The sequence below is a fragment of the Balaenoptera physalus genome (assembly GCF_965194825.1).
Source record: "Balaenoptera physalus genome assembly, chromosome: 10".
In the NCBI taxonomy this organism is placed as follows: domain Eukaryota; kingdom Metazoa; phylum Chordata; class Mammalia; order Artiodactyla; family Balaenopteridae; genus Balaenoptera; species Balaenoptera physalus.
The window spans coordinates 5,266,185-5,290,511 of NC_138889.1; the positions used below are offsets into that span (position 1 = coordinate 5,266,185).

General features: G+C 41.0%; 1 protein-coding gene across 3 annotated transcripts in view; it reads left to right on the forward strand.

Moving 5' to 3' along the window:
- The first annotated feature begins 3,285 nt into the window (after window positions 1–3,285).
- PRDM10 (PR/SET domain 10) overlaps window positions 3,286–24,327 on the forward strand; it is a 105,369-nt gene continuing 84,327 nt past the window's right edge. For 2 of the 3 annotated variants that reach the window (XM_082476196.1, XM_082476198.1), the window contains exon 1: window positions 3,286–22,359. The gene's annotated coding sequence lies outside the window, so the exon portion shown is untranslated. The remainder of the gene's footprint in view (window positions 22,360–24,327) is intronic. The other variant, XM_082476197.1, reaches the window with a different exon arrangement.

A 24,327-nucleotide genomic window follows, 5' to 3' on the forward strand; every position in this document is an offset into this window, starting at 1 on the left:
GCATTTACCATAGGGATATAGTGTTTTATTTTTAAATTTATTTCTCTAAGTTTTATGTAAGTAATTTTGTTTAAAGAACAATATTTGGTTGATAATTGGTGTTGATGGTAAGTGAATATGGAAAAAATAGTGAAAGTGGTATTTGAAAGACTGAAACTAAGAAATACGCCTTAGAAATAAATGAGTTAAATTGAGCTACGGCACGTAATGTGTTTAAAGTTGCTTACCAGTAAATGCTTATTAAATGTTAGTGATTTGCTGTAGTATTGAGTATCTACTACATGTCTGGTGGGTTTCTAAAAACAGCTTTATTGAGGTCTGATTTAGATATTAGACATTTAGATATCATAAAATTCCACCATTTTTCAGTGTGTGTTCAGTGACTTTTAGTAAATTTACAGAGTTGTGCATCCATCACCACAATCCAATTTCAGAGCATTTCCATCACCCCAGAAAGATCCCTCCTGCCCATTTGCAGTCTCTTCCCCTCCCCGCTCCCTCAGCCCTAGGCAACTCTAACCTGCTGGAAGTCTGTAGATTTGTCTTTTCTGGGTTTGCCTTTCCTCATGTAAATGGACTCATAATATATGTGATCTTTTTCATCTGGCTTCTTTCACTTAGCATAATGTTTTTGTGGTTCACTCATGAATAATGCTGCTATGAACATTCACGCATCAGTCTTTGTGTGGACATATGTTTTCGTTTCTCTTGGGTAGATGCCTAGGAGTAGAATCGCTGGGCTGTATGGTAAATCGATGTTTAACTTTTTAAGAAACTGCCAAACTGTTTTCCAAAGAGGCGGCACCATTTTACATTCCTCCCTGCAAAGTATGAGAGTGCCAGGTGTTGTAAATATATTATTTTGCAGAGATATGTGTGGTCCTATCGTAAGCACTATGTTATAGGTGGGAAATCTGAGGCTGAAAGAGCTTAACTGACTTGCAGGAAGTCACACAGCCTTGACAAAGCCAGCATTCAGCCATATCTGATTCCACATCCCATCCTTTTTCTACTGTGGGACAAGGCTCTGTGCCGGGTGTCTGTTTTCTCCAGCAGAGATGGGGGAGGTGCTGCGGTAGCGTTGCTCTTGGCTCCCTCTGTGGAGCCACCGGAAACGTCAGGTGAGTAATGGGGCCTCGGGGCAGGAAAGGTGTCTGGGTTTTTTGCCACCTGGTCCTGGACACGTAGCCCTGACAACGATTTACATGACTCATGTAATTCTTTCCATTTAGAATGGAACTTCGGTCCTGCTTCACGGATGATACAGCAAATGAGCAAGCTGGGTGCCCACCCCGGTGAGCGTCGACAGTCTTGTAATCACTTGGCTGTCCGCAGAACTGGGAGAGATTTTTGCTTTCCTCTTGTCTCTGAGTCAGCAAGTAGTTCGTTACTGAAATCACATCCGATAACACGCCCAGGCAACTGCTGACTGCATTGTTCCCGTTACCTTGTTTTGTATGGTGGGTCAAAACACAAACAGCAGGGTGTAGAAATCGATTACCTAAAGACAAGGGAGACAGCATGCAATTGAACAGATCAAGCAAGAATTACTGCTTTCTATAATCTCTACCTTCAGCAGGATTTTAATAAAAGTCCATCTTCTCTTATTCATAGCTTTCTACATCACTGGCTCCAGGAGCCTCATGTTGGGGTAAATGAGCATGGAGTTTGGCATTTTTCTTCATTCATCCTTCGAGGCAGGGGCCGTGTCTTGCTCAGCTTCTGTTCCCTGCAGCCCTTAGCAGGATGTCTTGTAACATCAGACTTTCATCTTATCTCACCTGGACTATTGCAGTCTGTCTCCCAATGGTCATCCTCTATCCATATCTCCTCTGTGAAGCCCATTTTCCATGCTGTCTCCTGTACTATCTTTTAAAACACATCTTTTTATTCAAAGAGTAATAGTGACTTTTTTCATTTGATTAGATTCATGGTGTTGCAAATATGGCAAAGGTAGCACCATGCATGGCAGTGCACTTAAAGATGCCCACTGATTTATGGTATGGCCAAAAGAAAAAATATATATTTTAAGGCTGTCAGTTGCTGCGGGAAAAAATCCATATTCTTTAGGAGGTTATAAAAGACCATTTGTATCCTGGCTCTGGTACCTGCAGGTGGAATTCTCACTATTCTCTTTCCTTCTCTGCCTTACCTGAAAGGACCTCTTAGTCACTCTCCTTACATCTCCCAGCACCTGCGGCAGGCCTGGACATAAAGCAGTGCTCAATAAATACCGTGCAGTAGATGATAGTTGTTTTGGCCTGTTAAGAGCTCTATTAATTCTATAAGGCTTCAAAGGAGACTTCTACTAATTCCTAGGAATTCTTTCTTCATAACAGAGGAGGTACAAGAATGGTAAATAAATGTCACTATTTCTTCTTCCTTTCAGAGTGAAACCACTGATTCTTTCAACCTGTGTCTTAAATTTTTTTAAATTGAAGTTTAGTTGATTTACAATATTGTGTTAGTTTCAGGTATACAGAAAAGTGATTCAGTGATATATATTTATATACATATTTTTCCAGTTCTTTTCCATTATAGGTTATTACAAGATATTGAATTTATGTTCCCTGTGCTATACAACAGTAAACCCTTGTTGTTTATTTTATATATAGTCGTGTGTATTTGTTAATCCCAAACTCCTAATTTATCCCTCCCTTTGGTAACCTCGAGTTTGTTTTCTATGTTTGTGAGTCCGTTTCTGTTTTGTATTATTTTTTAGATTCCACATATAAGTGATATTATATAATATTAGTGTTTCTCTGTGTCTTAAATTTTTTTAAGGCCAAATTTTTATTTTAAAATCGCAGAAGTGCCCACCTCTCAGAGTGGAAGAAATTCGTAAATAAATAGCAAGGGAGCTAAGTTTCCTAACATTAGACGGTTTAGTGAAATGTAATTTGAAAGGATTTAATGGTCATTTAAACTTGAACTGCTAATTATTTTCTTAGGAAAACAAAAATAAGTAAATAAAGGAAAGAAAACATAAATGAAAGTTCTCCATAAGATACTAAAGATGGTACATGCTTTACAAACCACATTGGGGTCAGCAGTACCCTAAATGCTGTTCTAGGAAATGGCTGATTTAAGACCACCAAGAGAATCTTAAAATTTAGCCAATTTCAGATTAGTATATACATTTGTAAATTTAATGATATATTAATGATTTTACCGTCAAAATATCCTATCTATTATGTGTGACCACCCACATAAGCAAATTGACATTAGAATAGAATCAAGTATTCAACCCTTTAATTCTATACTGATAGGCATTGTTTAAAAACTACACCACGGACCCCAAAAAACCTAGGAAAAATGTGTAGCAAATTTGACAACAGCTTTATTGGAATATAATTCACAAATCATAGAATTCCACTTTTAATTTTTTTTTTTTGGCTGTGCCTAGCAGCTTTGCGGGATCTTAGTTCCCCAACCAGGGATCGAATCCGCGCTCCTTGCAGTGGAAGCATGGAGTCCTAACCACTGGTCTGCCAGGGAATTCCCTCCACTTTTAATTTTCCTTTCTTTAAACACTTTGCATTTATTTACATTTAGAAAAGTCCTGGAGGAGTGTATACATGGCACTGTGTAACGAGGGAGCTTCCTTTTTCCAGAGCAGCAGGTTGTAGTCATTCTAAAACTAAAAAACCTTTGTACATTATTCCAATAGCTTATACTTATCGAGTTTAATCAAATGCAAATGAATAATAAAAATCGTTGAAGATATTTTTCACAAATTGGTTTTTAAGCAACAAAGTTTATATTAACACTGGTAACGCTTAATTAAAATACTGTCACATTTATAAACACATATAAACATTTATTGACTGTTTACTATGTGCCATATACTGTCCTAAGCAATTTAGTACTGTGCTACCTCATTTGATCTTTACAAGAACTATATCAGATAGGTGCTATTATTTTTCCCATTTTCTGGATGAGGAAATTGAAGCATTTATCCAAGTGTGCATAGCTAATAAGTGACAGAACCATGATTCGAAGTGATTTAGGCCAACTCAAAACTGTGCTATCAACCATTATGCTAAGCTGCTTCTCTGGGAAAATAGTACAGAGAATTCAATTGTGGCTTTTAAATATGAAATCATAAGTTTTTTCTGAGTCCATCAAGCACCCTGTAAATGGAAGTCACTGTGAAAATTAAATACAGATTGAGCTTTCCTCCCAAATTCTGGACCACCTCTCACTATCATGAAGCTTGACCTGGTTTTTAGTCACATTTTACCCCCTCAGTTTTGCGGACTCAACTTATCTGTGGGGTGCTTCTTTTCCTTACTTCTAGATTTAACAAGATACATTTTAATTTGGGGTCATTTCATTAGGAATGAAAAAGCAAATTCATAAGGAACATAGTTTTTATATAACAGTTTTATATAACAGATGGAAGCACTCCTTATTCTGAAGCTCAGTCTTGTTTTTTCTTGCATTGGTTTTTTTCTCCTCAGTTTTACTGACTTCATTGACTTTTCTCTTGGGTGCTCATGTTCATTTCTTCTAGATTTACGAATGCATATTTTTATAACTCTTGACCATATCGTTAGGCATGAAATAGCAAATTAAAAGGGACATAGGTTTTATAACCGATAGAAGAGGTAATTTTTTTATTATTTAGGCTTTAAAAATATTTAGTGTTTTTGAATAGCTGACTGGTATTCAGAAGTCGGTATGAAAGATACAGAAGGGCCTTCAGTGAAAAGTGAGTTCCCTGTTGTTTTTTATTCTGCCTTTGATAGAAGTGACTGCTGTTACCATGTTATTATCATGTTGTGGGAGAGATTTTGTCTTCAAGAAAGCATCTTGTCCTCAGTTTCTTAGACTTACTTTTAAATGACTGCCTCCTACTTGTTTTGTTTCAGCATTTTAACGGTAATAGTCCATTGCCTTATGTTGTCCTTTCTTTCCAATAACAGGTCATCAGATATTGTATTGTTGTTCAATGGTTTATTTCTATTTATTTATTTATTTATTGAAGTACAGTTGATTTATTTAATGTTGTGTTAATCACTGCTGTACAGCAAAGTGACTCAGTTATACATATATATACATTCTTTTTCATACTCTTTTCCATTATGGTTTATCACAGGATATTGACTGTAGTTCCCTGTGCTATACAGTAGGACCTTGTTGTTTATCCATTCTATATATACCAGTTTGCATCTGCTAATCCCAAACTCCCAATCCATCCTTCCCCCAACCTCCTCCCCTTGATAAACACAAGTCTATTCTCTATGTCCCTGATTCTGTTTCTGTTTTGCAGATAGGTTCATTTTTGTCATATTTTAGATTCCACATATAAGTGATATCATATGGTATTTGTCTTTCTCTTTCTGACTTACTTCTCTTTTTTTTTTTTTTTAATTAACACAACCAGTTTTGTTTTTTTTTTAATTTTTGGCTGCGATGGGTCTTTGTTGCTGTGCACAGGCTCTCTCTAGTTGTGATGAGTGGGGGCTACTCTTCATTGCAGTGCGCATGCTTCTCATTGAGGTGGCTTCTTTTGTTGCGGAGCATGGGCTCTAGGCGCGCGGGCTTCAGTAGTTATGGCATGTGGGCTCAGTAGTTGTGGCTCGCAGGCTCTAGAGCGCAGGCTCAGTAGTTGTGGTGCACGGGCTTAGTTGCTCCGCAGCATGTGGGATCTTCCCGGACCAGGGCTTGAACCCGTGTTCCCTGCATTGACAGGTGGATTCTTAACCACTGCACCACCAGGGAAGCCCCTGACTTACTTCACTCAGTATGATAACCTCTAGTTGCCTCCATGTTGCTGCAAATGGCATTATTTCGTTCTTTTTTTATGGCTGAGTAGTATTCCATTGTATATGTATATACCACATCTTCTTTATTCTCAATGGCTTATTTCTTAAGTTCTGTGAGGATACATGGATTTTCATTCTATTATTCCTTATATCTTTTGGTATTAAATATTTCATGATCAATTTAAAATATTATGTAACTATCAAAAAGTTACATATAAAGCCAATATAATAACATGGAAAACATTGCTATAAAATCACATTGTATAAATTAAAAATAATGACAACTATGTAAAAGCCACCCAAAAATCTGGCAAAGCAAGACCCCCCCCCCCCCAAAGTTAACACCTTTTCCTTTGGATGGTGGTGTTATTACTTCCTTTTAAAAAATCTTTCATCTATTTTCTTTTATGATTGGCATTGTACTATAACTTAAAAACAGTAAACTTATTTTAAAAAACAAGCACAATATATTGATTAGGTAGTAAACCATTTGCACTATTATATTGCATTTGATTTGTAAGTTAACATTCCACTTACCTTGGGATCTAGCATTACGTGTGAGCTGTAAAAGGATGGGGAGGGCAGAGATGGAGTTCACTGGTACTGAAGCTAGTTGACAGAGGGATGTGAAAGCTGGGTGGACCAAGGGTCGCTGCTAGAGATTCTTGAAGTTTATGAGGAAGATTTTTCTGATGTTTATGGGTAATTGAAGTTGGCTTCCAGTGAGATTTGAGGTAGCAGCAAATGTCCTCAGACTCAGAATGCGCAACATAGATTAACTTCGTTGCAAGAAAGAATAAATGAGTAAGTCGGGGCTAATATTGAAATGGAGGCTCTGAACTCAAGCTTAGCTGTTAGAATATTCTCGAAGTTTCCAATGAATCTTTTAGACTTCTAGAATATTCACAGGTCTTTGAGAGCGTCTGTTTTAACTTCCTCATGTGATAATTGAGCAAGCTAAACGCCAGCCAAGTAAGCAAAAGAATGAACTCTTCTCACTTCTTTAATTGTATTAGTTCCTGTGTCAAAACCAAACCAAACAGTGCCCTAAAATTTTCACAGGAAAATATACTACAAATTCCTTGGTCTGCTCTTTGCCAGTCATAGAAAACCCTTGACAATCTGGCTCCAACCTCTCTTTCTACCTGATCCCACATTAATCCTCCAGAAATGCATGGAGTTTCTGCTATCGTCTGCTTCCCAACCTCACCACCTGTGTTGACACCATTGTCTCCCTCACCAATAAGGCCCTCATCCCTTCTCTCTGCCTATTGAAAACAATTTATCTTTCAAGATACAACTAAAACACTTGGTGGGTTGGTTATTATCCAGATGCAACATAATGAGTGTCTTGATTTGGCTGACGGTGTGGAAATAAAGTAGAATGCAAAAAAATTTGTGCTAGAGATGGGGAAGAATGAAGAAGCCATGGGGAATAATAATAATATCGATAATAATAATAAATATAATGCCAATAATAACTATTAACATTTATTGTATGCTTACTATGTGCTACACCCTGTGTGAACCATTTTTATATTCATTATCACACTTAATAATATTCTCAATAACTCTGTGAAATAGTGTATCAGTTAGGATTGTGTTACATATAATAGAGAACACTTTTACAAGAGTTTAAGAAGTCAGGTTGGTTTTTTTTCTTCTTCCATTTTTAAAAATTTGTTTTATTTTTTATTTTTAAGAAATTTTATTGGAAAAAAAATTTTATTGGAGTATAGTTGATTTACAATGTTGTGTTAGTTTCAGGTGTACAGCAAAGTGAATCAGTTATACGTATACAGATATCCACTCTTTTTTTTTTCTTCCATTTAATAAAGAGCCCAGTCAAGTTTTATGTGTTACTCAATGACATCACTAAGAATCCTATCTTCTTTCTTCACTCTTCTCAGCATATGTCTTTCATTTTCATGGTCATAGTATCACTGACACTTCTCCAGACATTGCATCTGCCTCCCAGAGAGAAAGGACAATGAATATCTCTTCTCAAGGACCTCCATCAACATCTTTTTGGTCAGAACTATGTCTTATCATCACCTCTAGTTGCAAAAGAGGCTGTGAGATCACTAAATAAAATTTTGTTAATAAGGAAGAAGGAGGATGGATAATTTGGAAAACAACCCTCAAAGTTATCCTCATATTATAGATGAGGAAAGTGAGGTGTAAGAATGCTTAGAAACAGTGTTGGAAGTAGGTCTGACAGCAGAGCCCAAGTTATTAACCATTTACATTACACGGCACTATTTTTAAAATGGCTTTTGTCCTGCTCTCCACTTAAGATGGCGTGTAAACGATTGGAACACACTTTGTGCCACCTTTTCCTTCTCTGGCACCTTCTCTTCCTCTTTGCTGCTGTCTTTCCCCCTCACATCTCAGAGACGAGGCTGCAGTTTTTAGTTAGGGCTGGAGGGAAAAAAAACTGGTATAGTTCTTCATTTTCTTTCCCATTTGAAATCCTCGATATTGTTTCAGGAAACAAGAGAGAGGATGATTTAATAGGATTTGGTACGTGATTAAGTATGGAGCTTGACATAGAGTCAAACAAAATCTTTTGGTTTTCATCACAAGTTGTTTGGGTCATGGGAGATACATATGAATAAGAAAGGGGAATTGTTAAATTTCTTGTGTTAAGTTTCAGGTATTGGTAAAACTTCCAGATAGGTAATTGGATAATCGTGGGTGAGTCAATCATAAGACGCAGAGGAGAAGAAAAGTAAGGTGAATGTATGAGAAAGTGATAATCCTGTCCCCACCGGAATAATAAAATGTATTTGTTTTGCTTATTTCTAAACTTGTTTGTAACAAGGCTTTATATGGCTGAGGATGAAAAAAAGAGAGGGTAATATTTCAGTTTTGATGATAACAAAACAACGACTTTTTTTTTAAAGGAGCATCCTCAATTTACATCTATGTCTGCACTGCGGGAACAGACAGCATTTTACGAAACTCTGTGAACCAATTCTATGGACTGGGGCGATGGAAGAAACACAAAAATAGGGAATTCAATCAGAGAGCTCCCATGATGTATGACACCGCGAAATCAGATTCAGACCTCTCAATAGCGGGGAGGGTGTTACTTTTCATCATCTCGTGACTATATTCTTTATTCCAAGTATGGCAAAAGTCAATGTGTAAGTGTTTACTCTCCTGTCTTCGTCAGACATTAGGGTATATTGATAAACACAGTATTAGAATCATCTTAATGGGTGAAATTTTCTGAGCTCTGCATAGGGTACTCTTAGGGTGTGTTGTATTTTTTGCTGTTACTTATAGTGTGGTCCACGGACCAGTGGGAACAGCATCTGTTAGAAATGCAGAGTCTCAGAGCCTACCCCAGAGCGTCTGAATTACAATCTGCATTTTAAACAGGATCCCTACATGATCTGTATGTGAATTAAAATTTGGGAAGCACTGATGTAACCAATTAAGAAAGTGTATGGAATGCATTATAAAAACCCCTTGGTTTTCAGTAACTGTTATAGAGGAGTGATTATTGGTCTTTATGGGATCCTGGACTCCCTGGAATGTGCTGGAAACTATGAAATCTCCCCTCAGAAGAAATGCACATAAGAAGTTGAACATGGTACTTTGCCTAAAAGTTTTTAGAGAGATTCATAGTCTCAAGACTAAAAGTCAGGGTCTTATTTTCCTTTTCTAACCTGGAGGAACACTTTCCAACAACTGACATGTGAGTGGGCTGATTAACTAGGGCATGAACACAATCTGAATAGTTGAGACGCTTCCATGTGTGTGACTTTTGTGTGAACAAACAAAACTAAAAAATATTTTTTCTAGAAACCTAGTCACTAGCAGTGACTGCATTTGTAGGTATTAGTGATTCATGTTTCTTCCTGGTGAGGAAATAAAAAATTTTAAACGTAAAAAAAAATTTGATTTTTTCTGGACTGAAATGAAAAGAAATTTGATGCCAGCCTAGAATTTGAAAGCAGCCTTGAGGGGAAAGAATCCTGCTTAATTCTCAAGCTCTCCGGTGGTTATTTTAATACGATAAGAAAGAGAAGTTAAGAGAATATTTACATTCCATGACCACAGGAGTAGAGTAAATAGAAAACACTGGAAAGGAGCAGGAAAGGTCTTACTTAAATTTAAATCTATGCAGGACCCGTCTCTTGTTAATATTTACTGAGAAGGAGCAAAAAGCTTAAACAACTTAAAATCCACACATCATGGTTGGCATTAAAAACAATGGAGTTTTCCCCTCATTTCTTACAGTCTCCTATTTTTAATAGGGAAACGTTGTCCTCACTAACAGAAGATTATTTCTCTAACCAATGGGACTCACTTTGCTTCCTCTCAGTCTTTAAAATTATGCATTCATGGCCCTGGTAACAGTAACGCTGCTCTACTCTTCTTTGTTGCCATATGTGCTGGAAAAAATCCACCCCAATTTTTTTCATCTGATTTGCATCAGCAATATCTATTTCTGAGGATTATTCATGGATTACCCATCAATATTCAGAACAATGTTTCTGTGGATCTTAATCTTTGCTATATTTGGCTTAGGATTCTGTTTTCTAAAAAATTTTCCATTTCCTTTCTCCCACTCAGCAGAAGACTAACCCCAGTTAACTGTTTGGTTGGCCAATATATTTGCAATCTCACTTAGATCAAAAGGTGCCATCCACATGAAAGGCACAGCAAGCTGAAGCGGTACAAAAAGAAGGGCTTAACTCAAAATAGAAATTGCCCAGCATTTATTTTTTAAAATTAAGCTTTAAGTAAACCAAAAAGTTGCTCTGAATGTTTCATTGTGAAAATTCTTAGAAAGTATTTTCTTCAATGTTTTCTAGGAGCTTTTCCAAAACCGGTCATTCACATCTTCTTAGCTTACTCTAGTGAAGTTGTTGTTGTTGGTGGTTTTGTTGTTTGTTTCTTTTTTCATTTTGCTCCCCAATACTACTTTTCCCATCAGAATCTGCAGTTGTCTTTCTCTTTCTCTTCTATCCACGGTCATGTCCTTCTGTCATTTTCTCCCATGATCATTCAGCTAGAGGGGAAGCCAAATCATGAACAGGAGGAAAAAGTTGGCAAAAGACCACAGCTTTGTTTAAAACAGTCTACATTTAACACAGCTCTTTGGCTTCTGCCTAGAAAGTAACCTTCTCTCATAAACAACCAGCAAGGCAGCAACTCCAGTGGTTTAGCCACAAGTGAAAGCACAGAGGGGGCTTCAGGGCTGCTACCTACAAACCACTTGGGAACCAAACAGGAGGGATCAGAGAAAGGAGAATTGTAGATTGCCCAGCTGTATTTCCTGTTGTGAGGGAGGAGTGCAGAGAGGGTCAGAAGTAACCTTGGCAAGTGGGCAGAGCACAGGCCACATGGTAAAGCAGGTCAGGCGTGCCTGGAGCAGAAACCTCGCCCCGGGATCCAGAAAATCCTTCTGAATAACTGAGCCATCTCGCACTTCTCACTTCTTAGAGGACAAAGCTAAGCGCGTAGCAGGCTTTCCATACCTACATATTTTTCTATGGTGCTTCCTATGCTTCTTGTTACTGTTAAGGAAAACTATTAATTTGTATTTAATTATTGTGTGTGTGGTCACCATTTCAAACTCTCTTACAGACCCAATTGTATATCAACACATATGCTCTGGATTTCTGCACATAATGCTGACTTTTTTCCTCCTTTCGAATAATTATCTCGTTTTTGTTTTTTGTGTTATTGCAGTGGTTTGAGCTTCCAGGGCAGTGTTAAATACTTGCAATAAATGTGACATTGTTGTTCTCTCCTTTTAATAGAAATGTTTTAGTTGATTGTCATAAGTTGTATACTATAGTGGGTTGAGTTGTGTCCCCCGAAAAGATATGTTAAAGTCCTAACTTTTGGTACCTGTGAATATTGACCTTATTTGCTGATGTAATCAAGTTAAGGTGAGCCCTAAATCCAGTGACTGCTGTCCTCTCAGGCGAAGGAGATTTGGAGACACACACATACAGGCAGAGGGAAGACAGTCATGTGATGGCAGAGGCAGAAATTGGAATGATGACACTACAGGCCAAGGAATGCCAAGGCTTGCCAGCCACCAGCAGAAGCTGGGAGAGGGCAAGGAAGGATTCTTCCCCAGGGCCTTCAGAATGAATATGACCTTGCCAGTACCTTGTCTTTGAACTTCTAGCCCCCAGAACTGTGAGAGAATAGATGTCTATTGTTTCAAGCCATCCAGTTTATGGTAATTTGCTCCTAGAAAACTAATACAGATATTGTTTGTGTTTTAAAACAGATATTTAAGAAGAGCAGTTCTCTTTGATTATGTTTTAGAAAACAAACAATGAGTACTCTTTTATCTGTTGAATACTTGCTAAATTTGTATTTTAGTTTTTAATGTCTTTGTATATTTTTATACACATAGATTATTTTATATACATCCACAAATATGATGCTATGATATCCTGGATTTTATGTTTTTAATGTTGTAGGGGGTTTTTTGTTTGTTTTTTGTTCTTTTGGTATTTTTGCTTTTTTTGCTTGGCATTCTCCTCCCCTTCTCCCCCCCATGCCCTCCCCACATTACCCTAACCCAGGGAACTAGATCCCACACGCATGCCGCAGCCAAGATCCCGCACATCACAACTAAGACCCAGCGCAGCCAAATAAATAAATAAATATTTTAAAAAATAAAGTAATATCTAATAATTAATTTCCATTTTCCTGATGCTTAAAGTTTGAGTATGTTTTATATAGTTTTGGACATTTGGATTTGCTCGTCTGCCTTGAAATTTTAATACACCTTGTCTATTTTACTTTTGGGTTGTTTGCCCTTTCTTATAAATTTATAAGATATTACTTTTTGTGCTCTGTATAGCAAAAATTTTAATATATTGTTTATTGACTTTGTTTGTGGTATATATAGCCAAAGTTTTTATTTACATGCAACTAAAATATGCCTATTGTCTCCATTATAGTTGTTTTCCCCCATTACAGCTCCTTGGTTTCCAGTCTTGGTGAAGAAGGTTGCCAATGTTCCTAGAAGAGATGGCACATATAATGAATTAGATTGTCTTAGAAGACTTTTATTGTTTCATTGTTATATTTAAGTCTTTTAGTATTTTTTGTTTATATTATGTTTACCCAAAAAACCTAAGAGACTTTGGTAAATCCTAATCATATTATAAACAAATGGAGATTAAATTCTCCTTTTCGAATTCATAACCAATTAAAAAAAATTTCTTGACTTACTATAACTGTCAGAAATCCCCAAAACAATCCGAACAGCCTTCCTGAGGTATAAGTGACATTAAGCTGCACATGTTTAAAGTGGGTACCTTAATCAGCTGTGAAAAATGTACACATCCATGAATCCACCACCATAGTCAAGAAAGTGAACATACCTTCAAAAGTTTCCTTCTGCACCTTTGTAATCCCTCTCCCTCCTCCCTCCCCCACAGGCAATCAGATCTGCTTCCGATCACTACACGTTAGTTTGACTTTGTCTAGAATTTTATATAAATGGAATCATGAAGTATGTACTCTCTCTCCTCTCTTTTTTTTTTTTTTTTTTTGTCTGGCTTATTTTACTCAGCATAATTATTTTGAGATGAATTTACATGATGGCATGTATCAATAGCTTATTTCTTTTTTTAATATAAATTTATTTAGTTTTGGTTGCGTTGGGCCTTGGTCGCTGCACGCGGGCTTTCTCTAGTTGCGGCAAGCGGGGGCTACTCTTCGTTGCCGTGCGCGGGCTTCTCATTGCGGTGGCTTCTCTTGTTGCAGAGCACGGGCTCTAGGCACGCGGGCTTCAGTAGTTGTGGCACGTGGGCTCGGTAGTTGTGGCTCGCGGGCTCTAGAGCACAGGCTCAGTAGCTGTGGCACACGGGCTTAGTTGCTCCGTGGCATGTGGGATCTTCCTGGACCAGGGCTCGAACCCGTGTCCCCTGCATTGGCAGATGGATTCTTAACCACTGCGCCACCAGGGAAGCCCAATAGTTTATTTCTTTTTATTGCTGGGTAGCACTCCATTGTGCAGATATACCACAATATATTTACCCACTCACCTGTTAATGGACATTCCATTCAGCATTGGTTCTCATGCGTAGAGAGTAGGCTTCTCCACACATTTTACATTCACGTTTATTACCTGGATGGGTTCTTCACATACAATAAGCAGTGGGATTCCAGAGGCTTTTCCACCCTTAATACATTCATAGGGTGTCTCATCTATACGAATGTTGTAATATTTAATGAAGCATGGGTTCTGCTTGAAGGTTTTTGCACATTCACTGTATTTATAGGGCATCTCTCAAATGAGAATTTTCACTTGCCATTGAATACCTTCTCACCTTCCTCCCATGCATAGGGTTTATCTCCAGGAAGACCTCGCTAGCATCTAATAAGGCTTGACTTCTGAACAAAAGCTTTCTCATACCTACTACATTGATAAGCTTTCTCTCTTGCATGGATTTGATGAATACTGAGGTTTTCCCTTTTGTCTGCAGATTTTCCACATTCATTACATTCAGGGAGTTTCTTTCCAGTATGGATGTTTTGATCCGTAATGAGGCATTGCATCTAGGTAAAGACATTTCCACATTGATTACACTCAGGAGGCTGTTTCCAGTATGGATATTCTCATGCTCTGTGAGATGTGATTTGCTATTGGAGCGGGGGTTGCCCTCTTTCTTTAGATGCACAGCGTCCCTCCAGCATGCCTTCTTTGATTTCTAATGAGAAATGACATGTGAGTACAAGCTTTCCTTCTCCTTATAATGATGCGTGTGAGCTTTTTCTATGACAGCGGAAGTCTTTTCCACCTTTATCACTTTTATATGATTTCCTCCTTGTATGGATTCTGAAATGTAGAGTGAGGGATGAGATTCAAGAGAACACTTGAGGGACTCTCCTGGTGGCACACTGGTTAAGCATCTGCCTGCCAATGCAGGGGACACGGGTTCGATCCCTGGTCTGGGAAGATCCCACATGCCGCGGGGCAACTAAGCCCGTGTGCCACAACTACTGAAGCCTGCGTGCCTGGAGCCTGTGCTCTGCAACAAGAGAAGCCACCACAATGAGAACCCCTCGGCAACTAGAGAAAGCCCGCGCACAGCCACGGAAGACGCAACATAGCCAATAAATAAATAAATTAAATAAATCTATTTTCTTAAAAAAAGAGAACACTTGAAAGAGAGAGAGAGAGAAAGAACACTTGAGTCCAGCCAGCACATGCTTGAATGCACAGTCTCCAGGACGCATTTTCTCATGATCTCTGAGGTATTGCTTCAGGCTAAAGGTTTTTCCACACTCATTATGTTCATGAGTTTTTTCCTCCAGTATGAATTTTTTTACGCTTAAGGAGATTTGCTTTGGCTAGAGGCTTTCCAACATTCCTTAAATGCTACAGTTTCTCTGTAGTATTAATTCTCAGGTATCTGCTGACATTATATTTCTGGGAGAAGACTCTTCTCACAATGGTTACCCCTAGATGAGATCACTACACATAGGAGGAACCATAGGAAACTCATTATATTCATAATCATTCTTGCTTACACAGATTCGCTCATACTGAAACCTAAGTTGTGGTCCAAATTTTTCAAACTGAGCCATATTCATAAAACTGTTTTCTTGAAGGAACGATGTTTGATGGGAAGTACTTTTCTTTTCCTTTTTTTTTTCTTTAAGGAAGTACTTTTCAACTTCATATATTTTCTTTTTCCTTGACTGTATTTCAGGGAGAAAGATGCAGTTTGACTCAGAGTCTTCCTGCTGCTTTTCTCGCTGCTTATTAACTTCTGCTGGACATCACCTCCTTTGCAGTTCTTTCTCCAACATCTGTGGCTCTAGCTGTTTGAACTGAAGATGGTATATCCACTCTTGTGACTTAAGATCTCTGGGAGTCTGGGACACAGACAAAAGCAGATACCCCATAACAGCTAGTTCTTCTGCAGCCATCTTATCTATCTTTCTTAAAAAGCTGATTTTTATTTTTTTAATTTTTTAATTTTTGACCTCACCGCGCGGCTTGGGAGATCTTAGTTCCCCGACCAGGGATCAAACCTGGGCCCCCTGCAGTAGAAACACGGAGTCCTAACCACTGGACCGCCAGGGATAAAAACCTGCTTGTATTTTCCACTCCATAATTAAGTGTGTCCGATTTTATATAAAAATCATATTTTAGTATAATTGTCTGCTCAATTCCTTGGCTTTTTCCTTTCACATCTTAAAAAACATACAACCAACAAGGAACTATAGCACAGGGAACTATACTCAATATATATATATATTTTTTGGCTGTGTTGGGTCTTCTTTGCTGCCCACGGGCTTTCTCTAGTAGCGGTAAGGGGGGGCTACTCTTCGTTGTGGTGCACAGGCTTCTCATTGCGGTGGCTTCTCTTGTTGCAGAGCACAGGCTGTAGGCGCGCAGGTTTCAGTAGTTGTGGCACGCGGGCTCAGTAGTTGTGGCTCGCGGGCTCCAGAGCGCAGGCTCAGTAGTTGTGGCGCACGGGCTTAGTTGCTCCATGGCATGTGGGATCTTCCCGGACCAGGGCTCGAACCCATGTCCCCTGCAGTGGCAGGCAGACTCAACCACTGCGCCACCAGGGAAGTCCCTCAACATTTTGTAATAACCTATAAGGGAAAAGAATCTGAAAAGGACTATACACACATATATATATATATATATATGTGTGTGTGTGTATATATATATATATATATATATATATATATATATAACTGAATCACTGTGCTGTACACCTGAAACTAACACAATATTATAAATCAACTATACTTCAATTAAGAAGATAAAAAAAATTTTTTTAAAGAATGTATATATACATCTAACTGAATCACTTTGCTGTACAACACGACATTATAAATCAACTACAGTTCAGTGAGATAAATTTTAAAAAGCCAACCTTCTCAGCAAAAACAAACAAAAAAACCCTCAAAATGTTCCTATCTCATAAATGCTCATAATCTCAGCCATCCACATGGAGATGCCCTACACATACACGATCTCGCGCCCTTATAGTTTCTTCCTTACTTTATAATGTTGTCTTAGTTTCCTGTGGCTGTCATAACAAAGTACCACAAACTAGCTGGCTTAAAATAATAGAAATTCATTCTCTCACAGTTCTGGAGGCTAGATGTCTGAGATGAAGGTGTTGGCGGGGCAATGGTCCCTCTGAAGGTTCTAGGGAAGAATCCTTCTCTTCAAGCCCTTGGTGGTTGCTGGCAATCTTTGGTTTTCCTTGGCTTGTAGATGCACCATCTCTGCCCCGTCTTCATATATCCTCCCCTGTGTGTCTGTATCTCTATTTTCTCTTCTTTTTTTTTTTTTTTCTGGCCGCACACCACGCAGCTTTCGGGATCTTAGTTCCCCGACCAGGGACTGAACCCACGCCCTCAGCAGTGAAAGCACAGAGTCCTAACCACTGGACCACCAGGGAATTCCATATTTTCTCTTCTTTTAAGGACACCAGTCATTAGGTTAGGGCCCAACATATCCATCTAGTGTGACCTCATCTTAACTCATCATATCTGCAAAGGCCCTATTTCTAAATAAGGTCACAGTCACAGCTGCCAGATATGGCACCAGGAAAGCCCATGGCATTAACATTTTAAAGGTGAGTATAGGCCAGTTATTTTGTAGAATATCCCTCAGTTTGGGTTTGCCCATGGTTTCCTTATATCTAGAGTTGAGTTAAGAACTTCTGGCAGCCATATTGCAGAAGTCGTGTCCTTCCCAGGGCATCACACGCAGAGGCACTCGGTCTCAGGGGTCCTATCCCTGAGTATAGTAGCTTTGATCACAATGATGGTATCTGCCAACTTTCTCCACTGTAAAGTTATTCTTTTTTCCATTGTAGTTAATAAGTATCTTTTGTAGAGCTATTGCAAGACCACGTTGATATCAAACCATCAAATTTTCATCCATTAAGGTTTATCATCCATTGATCATTCTTGCTTGAAAAAATTTAATAGTTGTTATGGTTCCTGCCAAATGATCTCTCTTCTTTTTCCAGCATTCCTTTTTCTCTCATTAGTTTGTTTTCTTCTGTAATGATGAGCCTTCCCTTTTTACTCACGGACTTTGGTTTTACCCTTTGTACAGTCCTCACTCTGTTGCCAGCTCTGTGGTGCATTAAAAAAAAGTGTTTTACGGAAAGCATGTAACAGCATTTTAGTTGTTTTTATTGGCCTATCTTATCTGCTATACTATTGGCAACAGATATCACTCTTCACCTCCCACTCTTTCTTCAGACAATTCCTACTAAGTTTCCTAACCCTCCCCTGAAGCTGCTATTGACAAATAACCAGGTACTTCCCCCTCCATCTTTCCAGGCCCACAGGTTATCTGCCTTTATCTTTCTTTACCTCTCAGCATCATTAGCTGCAGCTGATGACTGCAGCCTTCTTCAAGCACTCTCTTCCCTTGGCTTCTCAGACACCACCCTCCTCTGTTCTCCTGTTTTACTGGCCTTCATGGTCTCTTTGGCTGGTTCCTCTCCTGTCTCTCATCTCTAAACTCAGCAGCTCCTAAGAGCTTAATCCTGGACCCTCTTGTCTTCTCTATAAACACTCTCTCCTTCATCTAATCCTCATTAAATGATCTCATCTAATTAGACTTCATGTAATCCTATGTATTGAAATACAATTTAGGGACTTCCCTGGTGGTGCAGTGGTTAAGAATCCGCCTGCCAATGCAGGGGACACAGGTTCAAGTCCTGGTCCAGGAAGATCCCACATGCCACGAAGCAACTAAGCCCGTGCATCACAACTACTGAGGCTGCACTCTAGAGCCCACGAGCCACAACTACTGAACCCACGTGCCACAACTACTGCAGCCGCGTGCCTAGAGCCTGTGCTCTGCAACAAAGAGAAGCCACTGCAATAAGAAGCCCGCGCACCGCAACAAAGAGTAGCCCCCGCTTGCTGCAAATAGAGAAAGCCCATGCACAGCAACGAAGACCCAACGCAGTCAAAAAATAAATAAATAAATAAATTTATTTTTTTTAAAAAAGAAATACAGTTTATGGGGGGAGGGATACATTGGGAGATTGGGAGATTTACATATACACTACTATATATAAAATAGATAACTAATAGGAACCTACTGTATAGCACAGGGAACTCTACTCAATACTCTGTAATGACGTATATGGGAATCGAATCTAAAAGAGTAGATATATGTATATGTATAACTGAGTCACTTTGCTGTACACCTGAAACTAACACAACATTGTAAATCAACTATGCTCCAATAAAAAGAAAAAAAAAATACAATGTATAATCTGATGAATTCTAAAATTGTATTGCAGCCCAGATCTCTCCTTGAATTCCAACTGCTTCTGCAGTATGTCCAACTGTATTTCTAAAAGATATTTCAAAATTGACATGACTATAATAGAACTCTTAATTTTCTAACCAGGTCTCCCCTCAGTTAAGCTATCCACATTTACTAGGTCACTTGAGTCTCAACTTTAGGCATCGGTCTTGATCACTCTCTTGTCATCACTAGAAATGCCAACTCTCACCCATTCTCTGATTCATTTGCAAGTTCTTTGGCTTTACCTCAAAAATATATTTGGTATCCATACATTTCCCCCATTTACACTACTCCTGTTTTAGTCAAGATCACCATCATTTCTTGCTTAGACCATATTGCAGCAGACCCTAACTATCCTCCTTGTCTCCCGTTTCTCATCCCCTCAGCCAACATGATAAGCTTCCTAGAGCAGCCTGAGTTATCTTTAAAAACAAAACAAAACATTGTATCATAACTTTGCTTAAAACCTCTACTTTGAATTGCACTTAAAATACAATAACAACTCCCATACTCTAGCCTTCAAAGTAATATATGATCTGACCCTTGCCTGTTTCCCCAAGTTTTCTTGAATCACTGTATTTCTTGCCCTGTGTCCTAGCAACTCAGGCTTTCTTATGTTTTTCAGTGTGTTAGAGTGAAAGCTCTCCATAAAGGCAGGGATTTTTATGTGTTGTGTTTTTCCTTTTGTCTATAATGTTAATTGACAAATCTCAAAGCACCTAGGACAGTGCCTGGCATATCACAAGCATTCAATGAATATTTATTCTATGGAAGAATGAATGAATAGGTGCATGCTTTTTTCTTTTTTCTTTTTCCCCTCATGCCTTTACATCTGCTGGTCTCAGACTGGAATGTTCTCCAAGATCTTACCACAGTGGACTTTTTTCATCAATCAAGTCTCAGCTCAAATGTTAGCATCTTAGAAAGGATTTCTTTGACACCTTTATTTAAATTGCCAGCATTCTCCTCCCTTTTGCATTTTTCTGCTTTGTTTTCTTCGTAGCACTTATCATTACCTGAAATCATCTCATTTATTTATCAATTTTCTTCTGTTGCCTCCACTAGAACGTAAGCTCCATGAGAGCAGGGGCTTTGTTTTGGTTCCCCATTCCATCCTCATTGTTTAGAATAGTGACTGGTAGACAGTACATATTCAGTACTTGTATACTGAAGGGAGAGAATTCTACTGTGTGCAAATTTAATAATTAATTGAAACATTTATATAAAAGGCAGATTCCTGAGGCTCATTCCAAACCTTCTGAGTAACAAAATCTCTGGGGTGGTGTCTACCTGTAACATTTGTGCACTCTAAAGTTTAAGCTCTAGGGAATTCCCTGGCGGTCCAGTGGTTAGGACTCTGCGCTTTCAGCCCTTCCACTGCAGGGGACACACGGGTTCAGTCCCTGGTGGGGGAACTAAGATCCTGCATAGCTCCGTGGCCAATAAAGTTTTAGACAATTTCTCCAAGTCCATGAGGCCAACTTGGGCCCTCCAGTCCAGACAGCCCCATTCCTCATGGCAATTTCCCCTTTTGTGTTCCTTGCGGTCATTTCTGGTCAGCAGACTTCAGCTGTGATGATCCCAATCCTTCAGAGAGGATGTAATAATGTTAAATCTCAAAACGGGGGAAATTCTCTCTAGGGGCCGTGGACCTGTCCATTCTGGCATTGTCTACTCACAGCACCAAAAGAGAACATTCCAGTGACTCTCTTAACTAATATCATCTTTCCTAAGGCAACTGACTTTCATGTGTCTTTATATCCAGCTAAGAGTGAATAGCATCTCTTACTATAAATGTTAAGGTCTGCCTCATCAGACCCCAAGTGTGCTTTCAATTAAATTCAGCAAGTGTTTACTGACAGCCTGCACAGGAGTCTATGGTGGAACAAGGCATGGGTTAATCATCAAGTTGCTTACAAGGTAGTCAACAGTCCTGAAATTCCAAAAACAATGTTTTCCCAAAATTTCCCAAATTTTGTTTCCAGTTTTTAAAATAAACAGTAAAGAGGATATTGTTGAATGAATTTTACATCCTCCGCTAGCCCACCGCCCCGTGTTTTCTATTCTTAGGTCTTTTGCTTAGTGGTACTTTCTCGGTTAGCCAATAGTTCAGCAATTTTGTATATTTTATCGTCATTGACACTTTTATCCGTTTAAGATCTAGCGTCCTAAGTATTTTACACGTAAATCCCACTTAATCTTCAAAACAACGTAGCAAGTTAGATGTCATGGACAGGATTACGGCTCCCTGAAGGTCCAAAGGCTCAAGGTCTCTTCAAGATCTAGTTGCCATTAGTGTTAGGGGCGGGGAACTACAGCTGGCGTCTTGCCGCAAAGCCCGAGCTCATTTCTCTGCACTGGGCTGCTGTGAGAAGGCAATTTTAAGGGATGGTACGATGTGGAAGCCTGAGGTTAAGAAAAGAGTGAGTTAAGCCCTTGGTTAACCAGGGTTGAATAACATCTTCATGTTTGTGAAAATCACTTCCTTTCAGCATGGTAAAGGGGAGAGGAGAGACGCAGTGCCGCACTCCGGGATTCTGCCGGGCTGAGGTCAGACGTCGGGGCCGGCTCCCAGGCGCAGGGCTTCCGCGCGTGGCGTGGGCTCTGCTGGGCGCTTCGCAAGCCGGCCCGCTGCCGGGGCCCGAGCCGCCTCCAAGCCCGCGCACCCTCGGCCCGCCGCGTCCCGGGGCGCAGCTCTCAGGACGCAGGCCCTCGGGGGGCGTGCAGCACCCGACGAGCAGCTCCTCCTCCCCACCTTGGGCACCGAGGCTGGAAGGCTCCCCACCTGGGCCGCAGCCGCCAGTCCTTTCGAGCGGTCTTGACCCTGAAACCGAAGAGTCGGCTTCTCTGATTGGCTTAGAGCACAAACGCAGGCGAGTGGTGCCTGAGACCCGCTCTTTGATTGGACTTTAAACGAACAGCAGAGCACGAAATAAAGAGGCCTTCCGTCATTGGGCCACTGTGTGAATCTCCTTTTAGCTTCTCCGCTGACTGAACAAGCGTCTCAGGATCTTCGTCATGAGTCTTAAATCTGGGCCTGTCAGTTCGCCCCAGCGTTACTCCTCTCTAGGCGAGGCATGGAGTTTACAGAGTTCAACCAATCACATAACGCCGAGATCAGGTTGCCAGGCAGGTTATGCTAATGAGGCTCCGCCTTTTATGCAGCTCCCACTCTGCGGCGGGAAGAACCACCTGGAGGTGGCGGGGGGGGTTTGATTTCCATCACCCCTAGGGAGAGAGGATCGGGGACCCGCTGATCTTCCAGCTCCCCTCACCCAACATCGTGTAAGTACCTAAAGGATTAAGGGAACCGGATAAGCCAGCGTCCAGAGTACCCCATCGACTGGGAGGGTGTTTCGTCTTTGCTTAGTCCCACCCAAAATGGCGCCAAGCTCTTTCCGCGTCTCAGAGCCCGGCCGGGGCCAACCGACCGCGGACCCGGGTTGGGGGGGGACTTGATGGTGGTGGTGGGGGAGAAATCCCGGCGGCACCGCCCGATGGTACAGTCCAGTCGGGGCTGGGACGAGGCACCTCACTCGGGGTGGGGGGTCAAACCATCTGCACCTTCCAAGGGGAAAGGGGCAAAATCCCTAAAGGAACCCCTGCTGGCGCTGCGTTCAGCCATGGCTCCGGCGCCTCTTCGCCCTGCCTTCCCTGCGCGCAGCCTCCCCCCTGCGACCCCCGAGCGGCTCGCACGCTCCGCCGGCCGCGCGCACCTCTCCTCCCCTGCCCGCGTTGGTTGGGCCGGGACGGCAGTTGGGCGCCCTGCGCGCTCCTGCGGCAGCGGTTGGGCGGGCGCTCGGGGTGCGGCGAGCCGTCTTGGCCAGCGGGCGCGGGGGCGGCGGCGGGGCCCGGAGCTCGGGGACGGCGGGCTCCGTGGACTAGGCGCCCTGCTTTGTCTCGGGAGGCCGCGCCATCATCCTGCCATTGATTGCTGGTTCCCCGTCCCTTACGCACAAGTTGGCGTCCCGGGACCCGGCGAGGCCCCGCTCGGAGGGCGTGGGGGTGGCCCGTGTGGGTCAGTCGCGGTGCACGGTGTCCGCTGTGGGCAGGGCGCAGGCCGAGGTCCACTTGCGCTCGGGGTCGAGTGCAGAGGCGCGAGCCCGAGGCCTTTGGGGAGCGGGTTGGTGGTGCACGCTTGGCAGCCGAGGGTCAGCTTTCCTTAGGCACTTTAGCCCGTGACCACGAATTAGGTCCTCCACTAAGTAAAGTGTACGCAGCGCTTTGGAATAGTGCGTGCGTACGTGCTTAGCCTTGCTTGGCGGATTGGTTGGGTTTCGATCCATTTTCAATCGATGTTTGTGTAGGTCTAAGCACAAAGCGGGCTGGTTTGGGGTCTGCAGTCGAGGGTTCGGCGTGTGAGGAGTCCCGCCCAGCGCGGCCCTGTGCCATCTGCGCCGAAGCCCGTTCAAATCTTGCCTGGTTAATCGTCCCCAAAAGTTCTTTGAACTCAAAAGCACTTAACGTTCATTAAAAACAAAATCACTCGTGACGCTTTGTGGCCTCTGCTTAAGACCCGCTCCTTTGTTTCTCTCTCCACCTTTTGCTGGAAGCTCTTTGAGGGCAGGAAGGTACATTGCGTGTTTTTGGTATCCTTCCCTCCACTCCACCCACAGCACCGCAGCTTGAGGAACCGTACTTACATGATGCTCTAGAATTGAAAAAGCAAAATTAAAAAAAAAAAGAAAACTTGGTTGGGGCAAAGCCATGCTTCAAGCAGTGCTGATGCAATCTGATATGTTTACAAAGTGACTTCTGGGTTTACTTTTTAAATGAAGTGAAATTGACAAAGTGAACCGTTTTAAAGAGAACAATTTAGTGATAGATGCGCATTTTAAAATTTTGGAGCAAGACTTTTTTCCCACCTGTGGCTCTTCCTCATTTTATTCCTTGAGCACCCACTCCTGGCTCTGCTCTTTTGTTTTGCAAGGGCGCTAAACCGCTGTCTTTTTCTAAATAAGCCATTTTTAGTTTTCTAGTGTTTTGCGGCATGCTCCACCACGCGTTAATCTGTGCATAGTGTACTGTATATGTGAGCATGTATCGAGCATGATACGTATCGAGCATGTATTATAGATAAGGCAAAGCCCACGTCTTCAAGGGCCCTCAGTGCTTTTCGATAAGAGATTATGATGGTATAAGGGATAGTGTTATCAATCCAGTGTAATCCTAAATTGGTTGGCACTGCCTCAATTGCCACTTGTCTGAATTTATTTTTTTCTTCTAGTTTTAACAGTAGTACATGATCATTGT